The following is a 23,896-nucleotide window of genomic DNA, read 5'->3' on the forward strand; positions in this document are numbered from 1 at the left end:
TGGAGGAGATTTCAACAGATGTGATACCACCATCATCCGAAGTTTCATCGTCAGCAATGGATTTTTCCACTAATGAAAAGCATACATTGCGTCGGTGCAAATACTGTGACGCATCATTTACTATTACCTCAAATGCTCGCAGACATGAAAGAAGCAGTTGTTCTAATAATGATAAAAGAATACAATTTCAGTGCAATAAGTGCAAAAAACTAATTTCACGTCTTGATAGCTTACATCTTCATTATAAAAAATGCTCCGAGAAGTATAATGAACATGGTTATTGTTTTGACTCGTGTGTTGTACCAGCAAATGAGAATATATAAGTGGGACCCTGGTGATATGAACTTCAGTCCGTCTCTGGCTGCGGTGATGAACGGATCGTATAGACATTTAAAGTCATGTAAAAGGCTTTGTCCGTACAATAAGAAGGCTGTTTGAATCGAGGAATCCACAAGACTTTAGTACTTTGTCTGTGTTTATTATGTACTTGTAGTAGATTAGAATGTATGTAATAAAAGTTTTTAAAAGAACTTGTGGTGTTTTTTATTTTCTCAAACCTGTCGCTTTTGTGGTATTTTTTAAAATTAAAGTTGATTGGTATCGGTCAGGGGTCGAACCAAGGACGGGAATCGATCTAATCAATCATTACTTTAATGAGTGAATTATTTAATGAATTTTGAACTTTTTCCCGAATCTCTAGCATTAAAATTACTGATTTTCAAGATGGCGTCCAAATTTCAAGATGGCGTGTGTTACAGTAATAAATGATTACTGCACTGTAGCGGGTTAGAATAAAATTATCCAGATGGAAATGTACTCTATAATACGAGTACACACACACAAGATGGCATACTCCAGCAGGTGGTAGCTCCTGGTAGCATCTACTGAACATAAAATGTCGGATCCATGATGGTCGACAAGGACAAAGTCAAATTTCGAGGACAAAGTCAAATTTCAATGTCAAGGTCAAATTTCAAGGTCAAATTTCAAGGTCAAGGTCAAATTTCAAGGTCAAGGTCAAAGGCCAAGGTCAATGATCAATGGCCAAGGTCAATGATCAATGTCAACAGTTGAGGACAAAAGTATGGTGACCAGATAATTATACTACATGGTATCGGCACACTCTAGCAGACGAAAACAAGATGGTGGACACCAGCGGATGAAGACAAGATGGCGGACGTGTCGTCATACCAGTTGATGATATAAACCTTGGTACTGGTGGTGGTAGATCAGTCTAGGTAGCTTTCATGGAGGAAGGATCGACCGTTTACTCTCGTCGGGAATCGAACCAAGGACGTACATCGATATAAACATACAGAATTCAAATACATTAATTTTTTGATGAATTTTGGAATTTTTTTCATTAAAATCGGATAATAATTAAAGATTTTCAAGATGGCGTCCAGATTTCAAGATGGCGGACATGACATCATACTAGGTGAAGATATGTATACTTTGACCTAAGTGGTGGGGGTCAGTATGCCAGCACCCACCGTGGGGGGAAGGATCGGTCGCCATTTTTAATTTTTTTGCACCCGTCGGGTTCGAACCGAGGACTCCGAGCTCCGTGTCGATAATGTTTGTTTTTTATAAATATTTTATTAAATTTATGTTATTTAAATTTTTTTATAATTTTTTTAAAAAAAATTTCATTAAAATCGGATAATAAATAAAAAAGTTAAAGATGGCGGCCGTAACGGAAATTGCAACGGTGACGTCATCATCCAATATGGCGGAAAACAAAATGTCGGAATGTTCGAGAAAACAAAATGACATCATCCAAAATGGCGGATCCAAGATGGCGGATCCAAGATGGCCGCCGTGATCTACTTGTCCCGTTACGTTGTGTCCCGTTACGCTGTGTCCCGTTACGCTGCATCCAAGATGGCCGCCGTGACGTCACAATCCAAGATGGCGGAAAGGACACACAGCTCCACAGCCTTAAAGCCTGTTTCCGGACGCCCATTCATATACTACTGTCAATAACGTTTTTAGATATGAATAATTCTACACATACTGTAAATGGTGTAGGGCAGCGATTACCAAACGGTGGGTCGCGGAAGGCTTACAGGTGGGTCGCGACTCGATCCTAAAACCATCAGAAACCATCGAATAAACCATCAGAAAATATAAGAAAAATCTAAACAAATCGAATTGTGTGCAAAGACATTTCTCTTGTTAAATAAATAACTGTTTTGCTACAAAGTGCTTATATTTTGTCCACCATTTTCAAATCAGAACACAAATTTTTTATCAATAATACATCGGTATCTTAAAAAAAAAGCATATATATATATAGTTGCAATATTCGATGGTATATAATATATAGGCCTACATAAGGAAGGGATACGATATAAATAAAAAATTTTACTTCTCCATGGACCGATAGACCGGGGAGGTATTCCTATAAGGCAAGTTGGGTCGACGGCTGGTGTAGGGAATTGCAGGGAAGGAGCCTTTATCTTTAATATTCCAGCATATCCTATCTTTAAAAGATTTGTGCAATGGGAGTGCATGACTTGATGTAAGTTTTTGGACATACGCCATTGCTAAGAACTTTTTCTGTTGAAGAAAAACTAATAAATAAAATAAATAAATAAAATTACCCAAAAATGACAAAAAAACACACAAAATTAAGCAAACAATTGCTGTCGTCAACATGGATATGAACACCACAAAATATTTCCTCTGCCTGAGGACGGGGGCAGATAGCAGTTCCCGAAACGTCGCTTGTTTCTGTTTTGGTAAAACTATTGTGTTTGTTTGTCTTTTCGTTTTGTCGTGTTTTTGTCTCGTTTCAACTGTTGTGCTGAATTATTTTGGGTTCAATATTTTTGTGTTGTCATCAATTGTGTTTTTTTTTTTTCGTTATCTTAGTACATATTTCTTTGTTTGTTGACCATATTCCTGTTTCGGAATATTTTGTGGTGTTCATATCCTTGTTGACAACAGCAATTGTTTGCTTAATTTTGTGTGTTTTTTGTCATTTTTGGGTAATTTTATTTATTTATTTTATTTATTAGTTTTTCTTCAACAGAAAAAGTTCTTAGCAATGGCGTATGTCCAACAACTTACATCAAGTCAGCATATCCTAATTATAGGATCACAGCTTAAAGCGGCGTTACCCGACGCGAATACTGCACGCCAGTTCCTTTCCTGGCGCGTAGAGGCGAATAGGCGTGTGTTGCGCGAGCCAGTATCGCCCTTAGCGACCCCGCACTTTCAGAGCTCGTGCACCCGAGCAGGCGGCCGCTTTTAAGCCTGTGACATTAAACACGTGCAGCTATTCGCCTTGTAGTAGGCCTATTTATGCTGCACTATGTTATTTTTATTTAAGCGTCATCTTGACTGTTATGGACGTTCGTGGACATCTTATTAATGAGCCAGAAGTTTGTTATGTACTTCGACTGTCACAAATTAATATATCTGTTTTCAGCTTTCCAAGTATTTTGATTAATAAAAAAGCAATTAAATAACCTCAGAAGTTAATATCATAAAGAGAGAGTGTGAGTTTTTAGTAAGTAAAACCGTACATTACTGGATACTTAAAAAATAATTTTCACGGTTATACAGCTCAATTATTTCAAATGTACTTAGGCTAGCAATTGATGTATTTATAATTCCTGAAGTATTTGTAACTAAAACCGAAGGAAAACGATCACGTTAACAGTTTTCTTTAAGCATACGCTGAACAAAACTTTGTAGATATATTGTAGTTTTCAAATTCACAATAGACAATAATAAAATATGAATGCTTATTTATACAGCAAACAAATACTGCAATTTAAGATATATGTTCTCCCTAATAACTGTTATTTTATAACGGATGAAAAATACCTTATATCTATATATTATAACATTCACCCGATGAACTGATAAACTTTTTTTTTTTTTAGTTTTCAATAAAACAAAATTAATCTCGGCAACACCATGTTTATTTATTCGATTTATCGTGATTATGTATATTAAAGAACTAAAATTTTCTAAAATTTTAATTCAATAATTTACTTACATTTATTGTTCTGCCACACATATTTTCAACAGATATTCATTAAGTGTAATATCATGGGTGTAAAAAGGCGCGCAAGTCTTCGTATTTATCATTAATTGAATAATTTCACGGATTTTTACACCCATTACATTGCACTTAGTGAATATATGTTGACAATATTTATGGCAACAAATGCAAGAGGAGTACGAGTTAAAATTTAAGAAATGCATTTGGAAATTGTACAGACAGATTTGGAATCCGCCAGAAACTACTAGTCCATCGTGAGGCGCAAATCCGAATCCTAAGCTTAGGCAAAACAATGTTTAACATTTAAGGAAATGGCCACTCTACCATGCTTAACGAATCAAGCTTTATTGGACGCGTTACCATGGATGAAGACATTCAGAAGCATTCGCGTATAAAATGGTAATTGCCACGTTATTCAAGACAGTTTCTAACAGTGGCACAGTGTTAACCTAAATTAACGAAGAAGTATAACCTTTCAAGGGATGTTTATGTTGGCAGCACTGAGCTGATACCTGTTAAATCCTAACGGAACAATGCCACCTGCGGCGCTACAAACTAGGGTGACGGGATTAGTCACTTGGTCCTCTCCCAAGAGAATGTTGTCTCACTGGCAGCTTGCAAGTGGTTTGCATTGTGATGGATGGCGGGGGTATACAGAAGACCTTGGCAACAAACCGGAGCCCGTGAAACGCGTTTCGGCCCAAGAAACGCAAGACGCTAAAAGTTCATCTACGACGTTTACAAATACCCTTTCATAAATAATTACTGTACGCAGGACGCAAATATGCAACGCAAGCATCGGCTAATTTTCAACTTCTTGCGTTTCTGCCTTCCATATTTGAAGTGAAGTGAAAAACTTTTAAAAACGAACGCCACGAGCACGTTTTCAATATATACATCACAAAGGGCATGCATTTTTCGTGAAAAAGATTTAGAAACTAGTTTCGTATTAAAACACTGTATCATCGCCTGTGTTTCGTGAGTAGTTTATTCCTGACAAATGTTTTCTTTTTGTCACCACACTAATCGCAGTAATTTTGTGCGGAAGCAAACATGTACTGAATGGCCCGCTCAAATAAGATAACGCCTTCTCTTACATACGACCGCCAATCAAAAGGAAGGCACGACTGGCGTGAACATACAAATTTCTATTTATTTAATGATCACAGTTTTTCGTGAAAAATAACTCTTTATATGTATATAAATATTATATTATATATATATATATAACATTTGCACTTGTTAAATTTTCGCACGGTGAAATAAAATAACATTTTAAATTCAAATTATGAAATTTTCCTGTAGGGTTTCTTAATAAATTTTATATCTAGGGTTGGTAGCTTTATAAACGACCGTATTTTTCTTGTGTTTGCTGCGTGTTGCCTTGCTGCGTCGTTACGATCCTGGCGTGGTTTATAAATCCGGCCTAACTGGCTGCTGGTAAACACCTCAGAAAAGCTTTCAAGAAAAGCATCCCACGTCCAAACATTGGTACAAGCCTGAACAAACAACATTTTCAAATAAGTATTGCCGCTGAAATTGTAGGAGTGGAAAAGAGCAAGTTGGTATGTTCATTTGAGATGGAGGTCTTAGGTAAAAGAAAAGAAAAATTTTTATCAGAAATATTTCCAATTTAATAATTAATCAATAAAACTGCACAAATAAATATGAATATGTATGATGACAAAGCATGTTTTATATAAGAATTAAAAAGTACAGTAACAGGTAGATTTCAAACTATTTAAATTCTGTCATTTACTTGCAAGTAACTTGTTTAGTTATTTAATATTTTACTGTAATCCTACATTATTATGTTTTATATTTTTGGTAGTTTTTTTTTTTTAGCTAGCTTGGCTAAATACATTTTCTTTTATTCTCTTCCTATACTTTGTAAGCAAACGTGCCACATAAAGTAAGCCCTTAATTAAAATTTAAAAAAATCCAAATGACTATTAAACAATGCCTACTACCTGGCAGTACGCCAGTACATGATCTGCTTTAAACAGCTACACACAACAGGCGTCGCAAGCGCAGTCACAGAGGCGCACACGTGGAGCCGCCATCACACGCCACTCCGCAGGTTCACTGTTTGTCTTCGTGCACTCGGGGTCGACGTGAGAGTGCACCGCGGGAGGGGGAGGGAAGCAAAATGTTTACAGTAATGGCTACAGTAATATTTACAGTGTTTAGATATATAGTTATACTTCTTTAGGCGCGTTATGAAAAATATTAATGAGGAATTTTTACGATCCGCGCGAACCGTGCAGAGAAATTTTCACAGGATTAAAAAAAAAAGTGCATACAAAGAAAGGCTACATACAAATAAAAGAATTATAAATATGCTTTTAAATCTTTTAGTTTAGTGATTGATATCGAATACTGGTTAAAAAACATTTATTTATTGTGCATATCTTTATATATATATATATATATATATATATTTCTTGTGTGCGTGTGTATGTCACTGAACTCCTCCTAGACGGCTGGACCGATTTTGATGAAATTTTGTGTGTGAGTTCACGGGGATTCGAGGATGGTTTAGATTCACAATTGGATATTTTATCTCGATTCTGAGTTAAGAAAAACTAAAAAAAAAAACACGCTTTAAAAGCAAAAATTGCAACGCATTATTAGAAGCCATTATGGTTTGCTATTGTAAGGAACTAAGTAGAGAGTAAGAAAAAAAATAAAGATCCTGACAGTTTATAGCGTCGCCATATTTGTTTCAATTTTCAATACCCTTTTTGTATATTACAATTTAAATTGCAGAAAAAAAATCATGTTTCATAGCCACAAAAATAGTGAGGATGGTTTAGATTCACAATTGGATATTTTATCTCGATTCTGAGTTAATAAAAACTAAAAAAACACGCTTTAAAAGCAAAAATTGCAACGCATTATTTGAAGCCATTAAGTTTTGCTATTGTAAGGAACTAAGTAGAGAGTAAGAAAAAAATAAAGATCCTGACAGTTTATAGTGTCGCCATATTTGTTTCAATTTTCAATACCCTTTTTGTATATTACAATTTAAATTGCAGAAAAAAATCATGTTTCATAGCCACACAAATAGTGAGTGTGTGTCATTTCTCTATGTCCATGAGGTCTCGCCGCGTCAATTTTCTCCTTGGAGCGAACCCGTCCGCTTAATTAAATAAACAGCTTTTATCGTTGAATGATTTCATGATTTATTTAATGAAAATATGCTCTCATAAAAAAATTTAGTTAGATAGACATTCAATAGGTGTCTTTCTCTCTCTCTCTCTCTCTCTCTCTCTCTCTCTCTCTCTCTGAAATGTATGTAGCTTGCTTGCGGGTCAGTAATGCAGACAATCTTTACATTCTAGCTCAAGACGGAAAAAACAGTAAATGTGGTTTACAAAGACATTTTATGAAGTGTCTTCCCGTCATTACATTTGAAAGTAGAAACATATTTACTCAAAATTCAGGTAGTAACATATTTTTATTGCAAAGACTGAAATAGAGGTGAGAAAAATTATCATTTGTGAACATAAGAAAACTACTAGATACAACTGTATCAACTGTTATGTTATAATGTTTAAATTTCTAAATGGTGCAAGATAATACAAAATTCCATGCGGAAAAAGTTGTGGGCAGCAGATACGTATAGTTATAGGTGTGGGGCTATGCATGCTGATTTTTCATATTGTCACGTGCACCTAGCCGGTGCCACCGCCATTTCTGTCACGATCCACCTTCAGAGGGGGGGCGAGCATCGTAGCTCTTTACATAGAAACAACTCGCTTGGCATCAACTAGTCTTAACTTCATAAAATACTTTACTGTACCTAGGATCATAGGTTCGTCATCCCGTACAGGATGTCTGGTGAGAGCTGAACTAAGGAGATTTTGCAAAATAACATAATACTTAATTAAAATTATTTTATTCTTAAAGTCAAATACTCAACATCATTTTAAAGAACATTTAAATAGCGGGATTACAATTTAAAACAATAATCTCTTTACTTCCTTAACGATTGAACGACCTTACAAGAGAGAGAATGAGAGAACTTCACTAAACACTTCCCTAGTCCTTCCGAATACCTCAAATCATAATTAATACTTAAAATTAAAACAAAGATAAGTCCATACTCACATTTTCCGAAAAGCCTTTCTTGATCGATTACTTTAAAAAAAATAACGTAGGGGCCTCTCCTGCCCTTGAAATCCCGAACGAACATTACATTTTAAAAACTATGACGCGTGACCCCTGACGAGGGCCATAGCCTCCGCCCGAAAGCTTGACGACTACATTATGACCTAACTTAAATTAAACGACTCGTGGCCTCTGGCGTCGACCATAGCTTCCGCCCGAAAGCTTGAATTCCTACATCACGAACGAACTAACAACTCGTGACCACAGGTGAGACGCATAGCCTCCGCCTGAGTGAGCCTGAATTCCTACATCACGAACGAACTAACAACTCGTGACCACAGGTGAGACGCATAGCCTCCGCCTGAGTGAGCCCCGAGTCACCACTCACTTGCGCTTAAATTCGCGCGCCCTGCCGCGCCTACCATAACAAAAGCTCGTTATTGAAGTCAAATTTACTAAACAACTAACTAGAACATCTGGGAAGACTACCCCCCCTCTACCCCAATGTGCAGGCCACACCGCGCGGCTTGTTACGACAGCGCGCCCCAGTAACTGCGGCCCGTGGCTGCGCCAGCGCGCGGCCAAACAAACAAACAAAATTCTGCAAGCCCGCAGCGCGCCGCGCCGGCCCCGTGCCCCAATTACATGGTCACGCCACTTGCGCTGACGAGTGAACAGAGCAGCCAGCCCAGAGTCCCGTCAGTAAAGTCCCTAAATTTGATTTCAACAACCCTGCAAAATTTCAACCCGCGACAATATACTGCATGGATGCGAACATGTAAGAATAATCTATCTATCTTACTATAATAAAACAGTACTTTTTCTGTCTGTCTGTTTGTACGCGATTTTGATGAAATTTTGTGTGTGAGTTCACGGGGATTCGAGGATGGTTTAGATTCACAATTGGATATTTTATCTCGATTCTGAGTTAAGAAAAACTTAAAATACACGCTTTAAAAGCAAAAAAAACTAAGCATTAATGATAATTAGCCTCCATGGCAACGGGATTTTGCATTGTTGTTGCCTTCTGCGTAACCATGGGAAAGGTTTTTGGTAACGGCAGTGGCGTGCCCAAGAGGAGGGGTATGTATAATGAGAAGATACAAAATGTCCAGCGTAGAAATACTTACCGCCATATCCATATCTCACAATAAGTACATTTGGGCAGGACAATGTCTGTCGGGTCCGCTAGAATGATATATAGAGAGATAGAGATATAAATAGAAAGATAGAGAGAGTTATAGAGATATACATAGAGAGATAGAGAATTAGAGAGATAAAGAGAGATGCTTAGTATACGTTTAAAAAATTACAAAAAAAATGGATTGAGGCATTGCAACGCATGCCGGGTATTATCTAGTTAATTATAGAAATTGTGTACATAAACTTTTTCTATCGGTCGTACGGAGCAATGTAAACGGAAGACGAGCTAATCCTTACGGGTCCGTGCGTGCCATTTGTAGATTCTCCGTTCCGTGAAGATGCGTCTCCGTTCCCGTGTCACAGCGGGACCACACTGCATGGCAAGCCCAGAGCGAAGCCGCGGGCAAGGGCAAGCGAAGCGTGTTTTGACGCGGGGCGAAGCGTGTTTGACGCGGGGCGAAGCGGCCTGGGCGGACGTCAATTCGGCCGGTTGACTCCACTTGAGCCCCTGCCGCGGCGCCACGGGCAACAGGAAGCCAGTTGGGCTGGCGGCCCCCCCCCCCCCCCCCCCCTGGTGTGCGTCCATCGTCACGTGAACACCTGGGCAGGCGGAGGTCGCCTGGGCCCTGCGTCTGAAGTGGAGAGTTCATCAAAGTTCGCGAAATATTCTCGTTTTGACGACGCGGCAAAAAAAAAACCCAGATGCCAATAATTCTGCGTTAAATTTCATGTCTGAGTTTAATATTATTATTGTATTTACATCATTAGAACACGTTAATTTATTCGTTACCTACGTTAGATGTTAACACATCCATGGCGAGTACTGAAAGACTAGTTCACTTTTTTTTTTTTTTCAAATACACGTGTTAAAATTTTATTTTTTCCCCTTTAACCCCTCGAGAAAAAAAAATCCCTTACGTGCCACTGAGTGTAAATATAGGATGGCGGCCGTAAGTGGTCGTTCTGCAGGATAGTTACGCAATGACCGGGAATTGTTTGTTGTTCGCTGCTTCGCCTCCGCCGTGCGATCCTCAAGGTCGGCGGTGTTTATTTTTATTTACTTATTTGTTTCCCCGCCGACGGCTGACAGGAGGCCGCGGGGACGAGATAGGCTGGGTGTCGCCAGTCGCTCTGGACGGCTTGACGTCCTCCCAGCGACGGTCCTGTGTAATCACCCCTCCACGAGGTTTAAGCCCTGAAAAATAATGGTAGTGATGGCAAAACAAATATCTTCTCTGGTCCACAACTGTCTAGAAAGTCTGTTTAATTTTTTGTAATGTATTATTTTACACTTTTTAGTGCTATTTTCCTTTAATTTTTTTATTTTAAACTGCAGTACTCTTAAAATTAGGTAGATCTATACTGTCGTAAATTACTTTCAAAGACGTCAGAAATCCGTTAAAATAGCCTTTTCAAGGGAGTCGTCTACCTTAGCCGAGCACACACACACACACACACTGTAAGGAGCTTCAGAAGACACCGCGCGAATTGTATAATACTCCACATATCCCGAGTGGTGTCTTGTTTACGAAAAAGCATTTAATAGTTCGCCGAAGGCGGGTGGGTGGATCTGTTACCTTATTTCGTATTTTTGAGAGAGTGAAAAGGGCTAAAACGTGTGTTTTCGAAATAAATTTTATACATAAAAAACACCCGAGGGTTTTTGCATTGCATCTTTACCTTCATTTCTCCGCCATGAAGTGTTGTGGTCACCGCTCGCATCTCACAGTTTTCCTGTGTACGACGAGAAGACTGCGCGCCAGTTCAGAGCCTTGCGCTTAGAGACGACACCGCGCTGGAAGCACCTGCGAGCGTCGCACTTATCATCCCGCTTCGTTAACGAATCACGTGTGCACCTGCTTCACGTTGGTGATTGGCAGAGATACGGAAATATCGCGCATTCATTTAGGCACAAGTTTGATTGCAAACCTTCTCACTCTTGCACTTGTTCATGATTGGAACACAGTTATTTGGACACGCCCCTCCACGGAGCAAACGATGCACAACTAGGAGAGAAGTAAGCGAATCAGGCAGTGCAAATTAACAAGGATAAAAATGTTCTCTATAAGTAGGGACCTGCAAAATTCGCGGTTTCGATGGCCTTAAGGATAGACTGCACATACCCCTGTACACTCTGGAAAATAACGCAAGTTCATTGGCTGCCGACTTGTAAGTCGTCTCAGCTGGTTTTTCTGTGATTCGACCCTTCTTTTGTTGAAGGTTTATAACTGGTTAATATTCGTCCAGATTAACAGTAAGCCAATAGCAAAATTATCTAAGAGGTATATATGTTTGAATTCTAACATATCACTGAATGAATCCGCGAATTTTGCAGGTCTCTATCTATAAGAAATCAATGGGAAAGTACATCTGTGACTTTGGAATTCTACCTCTAGGCCAGACGGATCCGCGAAATTTCCGTGTCTCTAGTGATTGTCCTACAGTGTCCTTGACATGCCCATGTCGACCCTGGCGAGTTTTTAAACGTGCAGTGCAAGTGGTTAGTCAATCACGTGTAACACTGTAGTATCGTGTGTGTTAACACACTGTAGTATCGTGTGTGTTACGTGATTGGTTGAGTTTCTTTTAAGGCACACTTCCACTATCGGCGCACGAATTACAATTCCGTGTGGAAGCAACCGCTTTATAAATGGCCTTGCCAAATAAGGCAATGACTTCTCTTGTAGACGGCTGCCAATCATAATGCAGAAATTTGCTGGCGCAGACATATAGTATTACAGTCGAGTTAACAATCACTGACTCTACACGTAGATAAGTTGATAGAAAACAAACTTGAATTCTAACCAATTCATATGTTACTTGAAGTGAACCATTAAGTATAACACTTGGAATGTAATTAATAAAGATAAGATAATATAGTGGATTACAATAAAACCGAAATAAACTAGAAACGCATGTCAGTGCACCATATAACACCTAAAAGCGAGTTAATACACCTTAAAGCACTTAAACTATAATTATGAAATTTATCAGCATTACAAAAACGTTATCCTTTAATGTATTAAACTTATGTAATATAATTTATCAAGCACGATGATTGTACCAAAATATGTGTACTACATAAATTGAAAAAAAAAAATTATGTAATAATTGTAATTGTTATTAATGACTCATTTTTAAATTACAACAGTTAATTTTTCAATCACATATTTTTATTGATCCCAGTAGTTCTGTCCTAGACATGCTTATTACAAATTATTATGTTTTAAAAGTGCTACATGTATCAGTCAAAATGACACTGTTTTGGTGAAATAAGTATCACGAAACCTTTAAGTTTCATTTTTCTTGAATTAGATGCTATCTTTATGAATATTATCTTTGAAAGATTTGTGCAATGTGAGTGCATTACTTGATGTAAGCTTTTGGAGATACGCCATTGCTAAGCACATGCATATCTGTAGAAGAAAACTACAAAAAACCCAAAAGACAAAAACACAAATTAAGCAAAAAATTGCTGTTGTCAACAGGATATAAACACCACATAATATTCCATAACAGGAATATGGTCAAAAAACAAAAAACAAAAAAAAATGGACAAGAGAACGAAAAAAAACCCACAAATGATGACAGCACAAAAATATTGAACCAAAAAAAAAATATTTAAAAACGTTCAGCACAACAGTTGAAACGAGACAAAAATACGACAAAACGAAAAGACGAAACAAACACAATAGTTTTCCAAGTTTCCAAGTTTTTCAAGTCATCTTTATGAATAATTATAATATAGAAGAATATTAGAAAAACCATAACACCGAAATCTCCTGTTTTAAAAAACTAATTTGGGCTAAAAATAAAATCATCAACTCTTGTCTGTAGTCAAGCCCGGGGTAAAGTGAATCCTCAGAAACGATCGTGGCTCTAAGGACAGGGTCTGTACACCCTCTCTCCAGACAGGGTCTGTACCTCTCTCCAGACAGGGTCTGCATGCGGGATAGGTGTGGTCGCTTGCAGTTCGACTGCACGTGATGGATGTCCACAGCGTCCTTGCGAACGCGGTGCAGTTTTTTTCCCCGCTCTCGAATCCCCGCCATGCGAACAAGAAACGGTTTATTTGTGCCACGTATCGAAAGTCGACTTGGCTTGAGTTCTGCAGCCTGCGGCATAGGTAGTTTTCCCACCAGTCTGGTTCGAATTCAAGTACACTGTTATGTACTTGATACTCCGCATACTTCAATTGCCCTTTTGGCGTACTAGAGCAGGTTGTTTTTGGTTACGCAGCTAAACAAGTTGTTACCCAATAATTATTTATTTATTATTAATTTATTAACTTAATTGCGAAGTTAAGGCGTTAAACCTTCCCTTACACTTAACCAAAGTACTTAAAAACTACACAAAAATCATACTTCATAAACTTACAATACCAAACTAACCTAACCTAATAGCTTAAGAACTAAAATTCAGACATTTGCACTACTAAATGACATAAACAAACATAAGTTAATAACGTTAAATATTAAAATAACTTAAAACGGGAATAGAACAGATGAATATGTGGTTACAAACATTACACATACACATAAGCGGCTGTGGTCATGGAATCATTGACGTCACTGGATTATGTATTTCGCAACCTTACATTTGAACCTGGAGTGTGTTTCTCAGCCACGCAACTCTGCAGGGAGCCTATTTCAGTCAATCTACAAAAAATTTTATTTTATCCATGTTTAATAAGTTACAATCGGTATATATGTAATTTTTTTTTGTTGTGACTTCGTTGAAAACCATTCTCAATTAATTATTTTTCTTCGCATCAGCGATTCTGGTAATATATAAGTGAAACTTATTTTTTACATATAATTTGATAACTTAAGTGTTCGGTTAAATATAACCTACAAAACACCTTTAAAAATGGCTGAGATTCTTTACCTCTTAAGTACGCGGAAAGTACACCGATTCGGTTACTTACATACCTGCAATACTTAATTTGCAGTTCAGAGAGCCCTTGTGATGTCACTTCCGGGGACTAGTATGAATACGTATAAACTTATGGCGAATTTGGACACCGTCTTAGGAAGCGTACTTGCTGTCATAAATATTTATGCACTTTATCAAGCGTGTTTCACGGAGAAGGAAATTATTTCATGGTGGGGCGAAGCCGAATGTGATGTCTCAGCCCAATCCTTATCCCTCAAATATATTTCTGTATATATTATATCTGAAAAAAATATAATTTTTAGTAAAGGAGTAAAAATTTATCTGTTAAGTTTGTATAAGACATCAGCTGATTTAGGCTTGTTATCTGGGTGTTTATATTTTGTTTCTTAATTTGTATTCTTGAATTTTTTCCGTGGCAACAACAGTGCAAAACTGCAATGGCGTTTGTCCAAGAAATTGTATTAATTCAAAATTCCCTATTGCATGAATCATTTAAAAAAAAAAAAATACAATTTTCACATCTCTGCAAATAAAACGTAATCTTGCTTGTACTAAGTAGTTTAAAACGAACACCGGCCAATTTGTTGTAAGTTTATTACTTCAATTCTTTAAATTTCTTTGGTGAAGCCCGGTTTATAAACTACGCAAGAACGCAATATACGAGGCAAAAGTTTAGTTATGACTCTTTCTAATACCCGTTCATGAACAACGCATAACGCAAAACGGCAACGCAATCATCGGTCACCATTTAACTTTTTGCGTTTCGGCTTGGTTTACGCCTTCCATATTTGAAGTGAAGCGTCCCGAAAACCTTTAAAGTCGCAGACGTTATGTTCATTGAAGGCCACGATGTTGTTTTATTATATTCATCACTGTTTTCACTAGTCAAAACTTTCGCACTGCTAGACAATAATACTTTTACATCAAATTATTTACAATTTAATATGTTTTTCGGAATCCAAATGATCAGTCGAAAGAAACCCGAGGTTTTTACGATTACAAGTCGCAGGGTTAGTGACGTGTTGCATCTTTCCTGCTTTGTAAACGACCGTTATTAGCTTGCGATGGTTATGCGTTGCGTCGTTGCGTTCCTTGCGTAGTATAACAAACCCGGCCTTACGAAATACAAAAAAAGTCTATTTACGAAATACTTCATTATTTTCGCTTTCGAAATAATGTGGGGGGGGGGGGGGGTCGCGTGTGGATTTTGTCATAAAATCTGCTAATTCGTACAACGCCGTGATGTTTGTTTTTCATTTGTAGTAAGTTTCCCCTTCTGAAGTTAGTTTTTCCTTTGTTCCCTGCAAGTGTGACAAGAGTTGCGGGGAGGTGTCGCTGATGGCATTCCTCGCTCCAATACCTCCCACCCCTCGGAGGGGTTGCTGTGGTGGTCGGGAGGGGGTGGGGGCGACCTTGGAGGGCGAACGCGAGTGTTGACGTGGTTCCGGCTGCCCTGCAAGCAGTCCAGGTGGCTCAGTTGGTTGTTCGTGATTGGCAGGACTGGAGCCGGCCGGGATGCGCGGACCACGGCCGAGGTGACTCACTCAGCCCATCCACTTCGACTGCAGCGCGGGTGAGTGAATATATTATACTTGTAGTACAGACTGAACACATATCTTCTGGGTTGTTCGTGTTTCTACGAGATAGCAAACACATCCTCGAAAGTGGTTTCGTCATGCTCTTAATATACAATAAACGGGTCGCACGATGTTCATAAATTACGAGGGTCATTCAAGTATAAACCGGAATATTTTCGTACAGATTTATTGATTTACGAAAACAAACGAAATGCCTTATTTTTCTTCATAGTTTTATACAACAGAAATACATTTTCTCCATCGGATAGGAAGTTTTTTTATCCATTCATAAAAAGACGGTTGCACCGGTAGACAATTGCGCACGTTCTGTTCGACCGTTCTCCTCGAAATGCCTCATCCAGTGGACCAAACACATGGCAATTCGCTTGCCTCGAATATTGTCTTCATTGCCACTGGTCGCCGGACGCCGTATATGGCGTCGATTTTCCACGCTATCACAACCATTTATAAACTTCTGGGCTTTATTCAGAGTAGCATCACCGAACTGTACTTGGCGTCTCTTCAGAATTACACTAGAATTAATACCTTCTTCGGCGAGAAAACGAATAATGTGTTGCGCAACTGAAGCTGGCGCTATCTCAGCGATACTGACATGGCCGACTTGAGTCCTCGCTACCGGTACTCCGTCTCAACGTCACTACCTGACTCCAATCAACAAAATTTCTGTTTATACGTGTATGACCCTTCTATACTACGTCTAATTCCTAGCCTTTTATTTAGGTTTATATAGTGCCATGTATTTTTCGCGAAAAATATTTCCAGACCTGCTGTGCGTTAAAACTCTGTAGCATTTTCTGAGTTTCGAAGTTGGCTGGGTTTACTTCACGTGCATGCCTTACTGTCAGCACACCAATCACAGCCGTCCAGCTCGGGAGAAAACAGGGAAATTACTTCTCTTGCATACGGCCGCCGAAAAAAGGCCACAATCGCTAGCGCGGGCATACATCATTGCAATCAATGATCAACTATATTTTTTTCCGCGAAAAAAAAAAACATGCCCCTAGGTATACATAAATAGTCAAAATGTGTATCAAATATGTATGGGCTGATGATGTTAAAGCCTAGGCTGCATGGCGATAGCACGCAAACAGCATAGACGCACACGCGGCACAGCACAAAATTCGGAGCTACATCCGCAGATAACGCAGCAGTTCGAATCATTCCAATAGATTTTTTCCCTCATTTACTTGTCGGAATATTTAGTTACAAATGCTTGCTTGAATTTTGCCAGCTATTGCGTATTTAGATATCGTATTTCACGCAGAGAATTGTTTACCTTAATCAAAGCATTTAATTTCACTGTTTTGTTTATAAGGTTTGCGAATAATAAACTACTAAGAAATTTCCTCGAAAACAAAACACATAGTTACGCTCGTTATCTATGAAATGCACGAGTCTAAACAACATTCAGATATTCTATGCGGCTGACGTAGTGTACGCTTATTGGCCGCAAACAGCCATCGGCGCTCGGCACAAAGAAAAGTTAAAAGGTTCGTCCACTTTATGTGCGCTTTGTGCGAGCTGTTTTACTGTGCGTGTGATAATTTGCAATGGCTGCTGCTATTTGCGTGCATTCGACCTCCGTGCGTCCGTTGTCGCGAATTTAGCCCCAAGCGGCCCGCCTATTCAGGGGTGTGTTCGTGTTGGTTAGGCGGGGTAAGTGCGACGCTCGCTGGTGTTTTTAGCGCGGTAACGCCTCTAAGCACAAGACTCCGAACAGGCATGCAGTCTCCTCGCGCATAGGGCAACTGTGATATACTTATTTGCGCAGTTACCATAGCATTATAAGTAGGAGAAATGAAGATAAAGCTGTAATACAACTCTCCCTTGAGTGTTTTCAAAAATCTACCGTGAGTTTCGTGTCTAAAATGTCATAAAAGGAATTTCACTACGTGTTTTAAACGTAATAATTACTTTTTGTACGTCAAGTTATGTGCTATAGCACGTAACAAGTCAGCGCTTTGCGCCTCAATACTGTAGGAACTCTTTTTTAAATTTCTCATTATCTTCCACTGCATCACAAAATTAAAATCCAAAATATACACGTATGTACTTATATATCAAGAGCCACAAAATAGAGATGCTACGCTAAAACATAATGGCGGTGGCCACATCACTACAGAGACTACCTAAATAATATATAAACAGTAAAAAAAAAATTGTAGCCGCGTCAATGTACAGGTATTGTAATGTAAGCTATAAACGGTGATTTCTCAGAAACCAGTAGGAATATAAAGACGCTGTTTTCAGGGTAAATGCAGGAACATCTCTACCTTTCGGGAGAAAAAAAAGTATTTCGGAATTTTATTATTACTTCACGGGAAAGCCGCCTTGTAAGAATAATATCATCAAAACTGGAAAAATACGGAATCGCCTATAAAATGTTTCGCTGGAGTCAGGATCGCCCGACACAATTGAATACGCACATTACATAATTTTGAGCTACATTTGCACATAAACACAACACGGTGCGGCGGTTCGAGACAATCCTTCCAACTTCTTCCCCTTCTTTTTTTTATTCCTTTAGATTTCTGTAAATCATTTTGATTTTGAACGTTTGAATTTCGTCAGATTTCACACTATCTACAGCAAAATTAATTTCTCGGAAGCTAAAAACATCCAAATAAACAAACGTGGCATTGTGGCCACGCAGCTGCTGTTGTTGTGCAAGTGTATTAACCTAAATCCGACAACATTTAATTTTGTTTTTAACGACTAGGAATCATTAATCACAAATATATATCCCACAAATAATTACTATATTTGATCTTTTTTTTTTTAATCTTTGAAATGCACATGTCAAAACAATCGTTAGCTACGAAGTGCATGCTGATTGGCCGCGAACAGAAATCCGCGCGCGTAGCACACAGAAGGAAAAAAAAAGCTACAAGTGAAGTTCGACGGAATTCCGCGCGTGTGCTATTTTTCTGACGTAGCAGCTGCTGTCTGCGAATGTGGCCCGGCCTTCAGCGGACCGTGCGGTCGCACACAGCGGGTTATGAACCGCGCAAGAAATGCAAGTCACAAACAGTTCAGTAACGACATGTTCCTGTACTCCTTTAAAAACCACGCAAGACGCAAGAACGCAACACAAGCATCGGGCCAGCTGCCATCTTCTTGCTTTTTGGCTCGTGTTTTCCGACGGCCATGCATGAGGAGAAATGTTCCAAAAAACTTTTAAAGACGTATGATTAGAAGGCCACAATGTTCTTTTTATTTATACATCATGTTTACATTTGTTGAACTTTCATACAGTCAAAGGAAATAACACTTTTAATTCAAATGATTTACAGGTAATTTAATTTTCGTAATATAGGTATATGAATTTTAAAAATAAATCCCGGGGCAGAAAAAAATTTGCCTTTACAATTTTAAGTTATAGTGTTGGTGACGTTTTGTGAGTTGCGTGCTTTATAATACTGTATTTTCATGTTTTGGTTGCGCTATTGTGTGTTTGCGTAGTTTATTAACCCGGCTTTCAAGGTCGGGCTCTGATCCACACAAACATTTACACATAGCTGTAACCACTTGCACAAAATCAGAAGCTGCCTGGCTACAATGCCACGTTTGTTTATTTGGCTGTTCTTAGCTTCCGAGATATTAATTTTGCTGTTGGTAGTGTGTAATCATATGGAAAAAAATATATATATAACTTATAGAATAAAGCCCATAACAGCGCAGGAGTTACAAATCAAACACTGGTTTAATTTAAATACACGCATTTATATTTATTATTTATAGTTTTTACATGCCAACTTAGTACGACACTCAGGTTTTCTGATTGGTTGAACACGTAACACAGTGTTACAAATAACATAGTATCAAGCAAGAGTTATGTAAATGTTTAACGTATTTGTGATTGTAGATTGTTATTTTGAATTACGTGAAGTTAAAGTGAGCTCGTGAAATGCTTAAGGTTGCGTTTATAAACAAGGCAAGAAAAAAAAATAAACTCAAGACGCACCAAGTTAAATGACGTTTACGTACACCCATTTCTAAATTACGCGTAAACGCAACGCAAGAACTGGCAAACTTTCTACTTCTTGCGTTTCTGCGTACTATATTTTAAGCGAAGTTTTCTGAAAACTTATTACGTTTTCACTTATTTAACTATCGCACAGTGGAAGCAAATGACGTTTGTAGATCTAACTATTATCCAACTATTATAAGTGTCCCAACGTTTTGTAAGAAATATAATTTTTATTAAAAAAAAACCAGCGAATTTCTTGTATTGTTTTACAGTGTAAAATTGTATGGTTGGTGATGTGGTGTGACTTGCGCGTTTTATAAACTGGGTACTGTAGTATTGTTGTTGTTGTTGTTGTTGCGACCTTACACTTGCATTGTGTTTGGGTGTTTAAATTGACGCTTCAGAAAACACGGATGACGCTTTCGCTCCCTCCTACAAAACACCGCATTAATGGTACAGTAAAATTTGAACTACAATACATTTTTGATTTATTTGTTTTTTAATGTACTTATACAAGACTTGTGTCCACTGAGATCGAACTTTGTTGCTGGACATTCAATTCATTTCCCCTTCTTTAAACTGTGCTACTATGTAAAACTTAATTTTTACTTAAATCAATAACTAAAATATATTTGAATAATTTCGGTGTACGTTTATTTGTTTCGACAGTACTAATATTTTGTGATAAAGAGGGCGTATTAAGGCTGGAATTACGAAAGCCCGTACGTCCGTACAGCTCTGTAGCGATTTACAGCACTTCTCGTACGTCATAACTTTTTTTTCATTTCAGTGCTGCCAACTGTTTGGAAAACTTCAATTTTATATTTAAAAAATATCTTCCATAGTTAGATTGGTTTGACAATCCTGTAAGTTATCCACTTACAACACATAAACACAATTTTTTTTTTCACTTTCGTATATAAACACGTTCAGAGTTACCATGCGGAATTATGTTATATTCTGTGATTAGAAACATTTTTCCCCTTCAAAAAGCGACACACAGTGTGGTCAAACGAAAATTAAAAATTAACATTGTTGAAGCAGCTACACAATCAAACATTTGACGGTCGGAAGAGTAGCCTGCAGGTCACGTGATTGACGGGAAGCCTTCATTTCACAGACGAGTGAGCCACACCCGAAGTTCCCCGAAGTTCATGCTCGCTTTTTTTTTTCCGTTCTATCTCATTGTTTAAACCGGTGTGGCATTAAATTTTGCGGTCGATTAGGATAGGTTAGCTACATTATAAATACTTTAAAACATTGTGGATGGTTGGTTATATTAGGTAAGTATAGCTACATTAAAAATACTGTAAAATCATTTTATGGTTGATTAGCAAATAACTTTTTAATATATAGCTATCCAGGGCTAGGAAACAGTTTACATGATTTCACAGTATCTTTAATGTAGCTATCCTAACCAAATCAACCGTCCACAATGTTTTAAAGTATTTATAATGTAGCTATCCTAACCTAATTGACTATTAGATATCATGAGTTACAATGAACAAAAAAAAACCGAAGATGCACGATCGGACGTTTTGCTCTCTCTTCTGTGAAAAGAAGGCTTCCCGTGATTGACGGACAGAGGTAGGTGACGGTCTGTCGTAATTCTGGCTGAACTCGGGCCGTTGGGCCTGCTCCTGTTGAAATAACATGCACGTGACCTCGCACTCAAGAGAATTCCTGTTCGAACCTGGGTCAGACCATCTTGATAACTAAAAATATTTTCGAACTGTACTTATGTTGGTTCACATCTTGGAATAGACTTAAGCATCGTATTTTGCAGCCCTAGTTCATTTAAATTAGTTTTTAGTATACCTAACCGATGTCGTGGCCAAGTTAAAATTTTCTGGTTGGATTTTATCTGTTTGACCAGTCGCCTCGGTAGCAGCGCGTACAACAGATCTGCATTATTTTTTATTCTTTCCTATCGGAATTAGATTCCGAGACTTTTAAATGTTTTATTTTCATCTTCACATACAAATTGAAAATGATTATCGGAAATGATTGTTGGTAAACAAAATATAGGAAAAAATCCGAACTGACATCGTTTTCAGGAATTCCGGGGGGGGGGGGGGGGTGGGGGGAGGGAGAGAGAGATTGTGCGGTTTGTTTTCTATTAAATTCCTTTTTTTGGTGGGAAATATAGATTTTTTAAAAGTATTTCTTACGTCTTGGGGAACGGGGGGTGTTGTGTAGGGCTAGGGATGGATATATTCCCCTTATTGTACGCCCCTAATCGTTTCCATTGCTTCATTTAGGGAAGTAAATCTGTGATAGTGAATATACTCAAAACGAATGACGAGAAACTGCTGTTACTTTTTTTTACAGTGAATTTCGAACGTTTCGACAAAGAATGTGCTTCAAACGGACGAAGTTTTTTTCATAGGACAAAAACTGGATCTTCGTAGAAATCAATGTTCCAACTTTATTGCTCTGTGTCCCGTTGCGAAACAGGATAAACAAGTTGTAGGTAAGACAGTATTTTTACTGTTTACGATGCAGAAAATATTTTTGCACTTTACAAAAGATTCTTTTAAAAATAGTTGCCAAGAAATAGTTTTGTAACACACTCTTCAAAAAATTGTAAATTTGTACTGTACATTGTTATGATTATTTCTGCATATATGAAATATGTTTTTGGAAACAATACTGAACATTTCCTGTCGAGCTTACGAAAATGGGCGCACTATTTTAATTTTGATTAATTTTCATACGAGAATAAATTTTTAAATCATGGAAAATATTCATGAATATTCAACCACTGCCTTTTTTTATAATGCTTATTAATGTGCGCAGTTAATACCGGAAAGCTATTTAGGGAACGATTTACAACTAACTTTAATTTAGGTACTGCAATAACACAACATATTACCGGGTAATAATCCGAACTCAGTATTACTATAAACATTTTATTTTGTAGAGATACAGTTCACAAATATCTGTAATTTTTCTTGGATTTTCAGTTCCAGTTAAAAAAACGTTTTACAGTGTTAAAAAGCACCTGAAGGTCGTGTTTACACTCCAATAAGATTCTTGCGATTTCATATTAGAAGTAGATAAATTCTATATCCGTAACTTTACGAACATTCGCATAAATTAATGAAGATCCTGGAAAAATTTATTATACATTGTTTCTCTTAAGGCTCGGTCTCAGTCATGAGAAATTGGCCTTGCTGCACTCTGGCATGATAAATATAATACACAAATTGTATTTCACTACATTTCTTGACGCGAATCACACTTAGTTGCCGCACCCACCGCTAGAATTCGATGCCGGAGCAGCTACGTTGACTATTGAATAATTTGATTAGACGAGCGAAATTTTAAACTATAAATTATACAATGAAATGGCTGTGATAAAAGCGAAAAAAAAAAACTTGAAACAATGCTAAACCCCGGCTTTGGACTTGATTTTAGACAAGGACTTTTATCAAATTACTGCACATCCTTGTTCAAATTCATTTCCGTTAAAACTATGAAGTTTCCCATTTACTTTTTTAACTTTGGTTCGCGCCATCCGCCACAGATGGCAGCATCAATTTCCGTTTCATGCGACTTCCGTTCTATTTTCGAAGTTACTCCTACGAAATGCTTTATATCGAGAGCTAAGATGTAATAACTCAAATTCAAAATGACGTGTACGATAGAGACTTAAATTTAAACTGATCACCTTTAAAATGTAAGGAAAACACCGGTTGGCAAATCACCGTACTCATCATTTCCATTTTTATTCTTAACCTAACTAAGAACTAAGTGTATTCGTAGGAAGGGGTCCGGGTTAGGGAGGGACCTAGGTGCGTCTCAGGCTGAAGCTTATACGCCTGGTCTTGCTGGGATTAGCCATGCAGGGAGAGGGTCGGAGAGGGTCGCATGCATCGTGTGCTTTGTGCGGGGATTGGCCAGCCGTGTCAACGATTAATGGTATGACATAACTCCCCTCACTTTTAATTCTAGACTATAACTAGAGATAGGTTGGTCCCAGGTAAAATCTGCATACACACAGGGAAATTCCTGGGCACGGACATGCGGGATGCGAGGGCATGCATTAATTGCGCAGGAGTGTACAGCACACAGAGGGAGGTATGGATGAAGAGTTGGACCCTGTGCGAGGGCAGACACGTAGTCCGCTTCCATGATTTTTTATCCAGTACTGTA

The 23,896-nt window shown here is 38.1% G+C and overlaps 1 protein-coding gene across 5 annotated transcripts in view; it reads left to right on the forward strand.

Moving 5' to 3' along the window:
- Positions 1-23,896, forward strand: part of LOC134534441 (atrial natriuretic peptide receptor 2-like) — a 368,135-nt gene that overhangs the window by 214,676 nt on the left and 129,563 nt on the right. For all 5 annotated transcript variants that reach the window (XM_063372934.1, XM_063372918.1, XM_063372911.1 and 2 more), the window contains one exon: positions 15,669-15,743. The gene's annotated coding sequence lies outside the window, so the exon portion shown is untranslated. The remainder of the gene's footprint in view (positions 1-15,668; positions 15,744-23,896) is intronic.

Source organism: Bacillus rossius, chromosome 1 (genome assembly GCF_032445375.1).
Source record: "Bacillus rossius redtenbacheri isolate Brsri chromosome 1, Brsri_v3, whole genome shotgun sequence".
NCBI lineage: Eukaryota > Metazoa > Arthropoda > Insecta > Phasmatodea > Bacillidae > Bacillus > Bacillus rossius.